Raw genomic sequence first — 3,233 nt, 5'->3', positions numbered from 1 at the left:
GCTTGAGCTCTCACCTCGGTTGACACGTAGTATAACTTTTTTACACTTTGTTCACTTTCGGTTTAGTAGTGGATTTTGTTTCTGCTTTTTTGTTAAGGGCCGGTATGGTCTGTTACGGGTTTCTTTTTAACACAGTATAAACGCAGACGCTCATATATATGTACATGCACTCATCTTTATAAACGCACGCATGCACAGCCTACCTCTATGGACACCTTCAAGAGACAGACTTAGCACATCGTCTTGAAATTGACGAAGTCGCAAAGTTTTATGACCATGTCTGGTTTCTCGCCATGTTTTCTGTCTATCTGATCGTGGATGCGGTTGTCTGCTGGCACATGTATTTGTTTAGTCAGTTGCCTGCTCCTCCTGCCCCCTATTTACATGCCCGTCTTTACTGTCCGGAGATTTCAACGCATGACCTCTATGCTTTGGGTCCTTTGTTCATCATATTTGGGGCTTCCGGTGGATTTGCTATCGGGCGATCTTGGCCACTTCGTTCATGTGGTGTATCCATCACTGCTACTTCTTGTGGTCGTGGGCGTGCTAGAGGGGATGGTTCTCTTGCTGTTGCCACCGTTTCGATTGAGCTTCCTATGGCATCAGCCAATTTCCTCACCCCTGGTGTCTCTATGGCTGCTTCTTCATGTCGTGGTCCCGACCCATGGTAGAGGGAGTCGTTGCTCTGCCATTCCCCCATTCCGATCCAAGCTCCTATGGTCTCGGCCGATTTTGTTTCACGTGGTGCATTTGTGGTTGCTGCTTCCTCTGGTTGTCGACATGGTAGAGGGAGTGACCGGTGGTTCCTGCCATTGTTGTCGAAGCTCCTATGTTGTCTACCGATTTTACTGCGCATGTTCGTGCGACGATGAGGGGGCGGCCTCGATGTTCTACTACGTACTGTTGTGCTGGAGGTTCCGCTTTTGGTATCATCTCCATCTTCGACTTCCTGGGAGGGGCATCCACTATGGTAATGTGCCCGTTTTTCCTGCTGATGATAGTTCCCCAGCGGGTTCTTCCGCGCTTGGTAAGATGTGTTTTTTGTTGTTCCTTTTTGTATGATTTTCGTTTGTTCTTATGTGGTCTTTCTTAATTGTTTATTTCTCGTGTTGGTCAATTGGTTTGGAAGGTGAATCCCTCAGTCTTCATGAAGCATGTCGTGTTGTCGAGAGATTCATGAGGAAAAGCGCCATGTCAGGGCTTCTCCAGGTTTGGTTGTGTTTTTTTTGTTCTTTTCATCCCTTTTCTTTCTTTGACTTCTGTTGTTTTGTCCTCATTTATTTAGAAGACCCATTCACCTTTCTTACTCCGTGCCTATCTTTCTCCGTTATCTCTTCTCATCTCGGGAGACTGCCCCTCAACATCTAACAGTCCGCCAACAATTGGAGTTCTTTCAATCTTGGTCACAGAGATTAGATAATCCATCGGTTGTTGAAGTTATCTTCTACTCCCTCCGTTCCAAAATAGATGACCCAACTTTGTACTAACTTTAGTATAAAATTGAGTCATCTATTTTGGAACGGAGGGAGTACATTTTTGAGATATAAATTTCTGACACGGTTAATCCTTTTTCTTTTCTTCTTTTCATTTGTTGTTGTTTCTAATAATGATGAATTTAGTCCATACTTTTTTTATTCCACTTTTTTTTTTTGCAATTTTACGATTTTATCATGAGTTCAATCTATTATAGAAGCTTTCATGTGGTTCCATACTGATACTCACAATTGTTGTAATGCATCCTAGATGCCCTCACAGTATTGTGATGGAAGGTGCTCTTCTAAAATGATTTAGCAAGAAATACGTACGGCTTAATGTTTATCATTCCAATCAGAATAATTCGGAGCACTGGAGCACTGATCCCTCCATATTGTATGGTCTAAACTTTGTTATGGTTGACCGAAAGGTGAGAGCAGCTATTTTTTGTAATTAGATTTGTGTTGCTTAGTGCCTTAGTTAAAAATGACAGATAATGCCATTGATTTTCTTTCTTAGGGAGAAACAACGGAGGGCCTAATACCAAAATAAAAGATGAGCAAGTTCGGAGACAGTATCCGAGGGGGGCGGTGTACAAGATTGAATGACATTTCAAGATTGAATGACATTTGATAATAAAGGCAAAAGAAAAGTACAAAGCAATAGATCCATTATATAACCAACGTGATTCTTATAAATCCTCGGCCATCGAGCTTTCCTATGCTTTGCTTCTAATGTGATTCTGTTTTCCAAGCTTGAAAAACATATTTGATCAATTGTGCTTAACTATGTCAGGTTAGTTTGCATGAATTTAAATTTTTGGAATTCAACTTCTTTACCAGTTTGCTCTGTCCTACTTTGAAATTCTCGCATATTTCTGAATTTATAGGTGTAGTTGGTTTGGTTACTGTTGTTGCTCACCATTTGCTCCCTACCGGTGCTGTTGGAGAACCAAGACACCAAATTTCCATCTCAGATGGAGAGTGTGTATTTTTACTGAGATCATGGCATCATACATTTTACAAGCAGTTCCATCGCACGAAATAACTCGATAATGAATTGTAAAGAAGACATGCAATTGTTACTCTTTGGGGGAGATTTTGTGCATGATTGGTCTAAAAAGGAAACTCATTCTGATGTTATCAGCCGCCAGGCGGGATGCAACAGCAACTGCAAACCTGTTTTCTTCTCGCAGATACCCGTGACCCATACTGGAAGACGTAAAGCAGCTAGATACCTGTAACAGCTGTGCGTGATCCGTACCGGAAGACGTAATCCCGTTGGAGGAAAATGCGGCGCGTAATCCAGGATCAGAGCCACACGCGCGGGCTCCGACTCCCACCCACCCACCACACGCCCAGCCGCCGGCACGCGCGCGCGCACGCCACAGACAGACGCGGCCGGCCGGAGACCGCGCCACGCATGCTCCTCCCCCGCCTGCTCCCCGCGCACCGCCTCCTCGTCGCCGGCGGCCCCCGCCCCCTCCTCCTCCTCCCACGCCGCCGCCTCGCCCCCCGGCCGCCCGCCGCCGTCCCCATGTCCTCCTCCTCCTCCGCGGCGGCCGCCCGCCGCAGGGGCCCGCTGCGTGGGGTGGTGTTCGACATGGACGGCACCCTGACGGTGCCCGTCATCGACTTCCCGGCCATGTACCGCGAGGTGCTCGGCGGGGAGGCGGCCTACGCCGCGGCGCGCGAGGCCGGCGGGGGCGCCGTCGACATCCTCCACTGCATCGAGGCCTGGGGCCCCGACGAGCAGCGCCG

General features: G+C 47.3%; 1 pseudogene; it reads left to right on the top strand.

Annotated features, from left to right (window-relative positions):
• The first annotated feature begins 2,880 nt into the window (after positions 1 to 2,880).
• The window catches only part of LOC119324574, a 3,098-nt pseudogene continuing 2,745 nt past the window's right edge, over positions 2,881 to 3,233 (top strand).

This window comes from Triticum dicoccoides, chromosome 6B (genome assembly GCF_002162155.2).
Source record: "Triticum dicoccoides isolate Atlit2015 ecotype Zavitan chromosome 6B, WEW_v2.0, whole genome shotgun sequence".
NCBI classification, from domain to species: domain Eukaryota; kingdom Viridiplantae; phylum Streptophyta; class Magnoliopsida; order Poales; family Poaceae; genus Triticum; species Triticum dicoccoides.
This window is presented reverse-complemented; position numbering and strand designations above follow the sequence as displayed.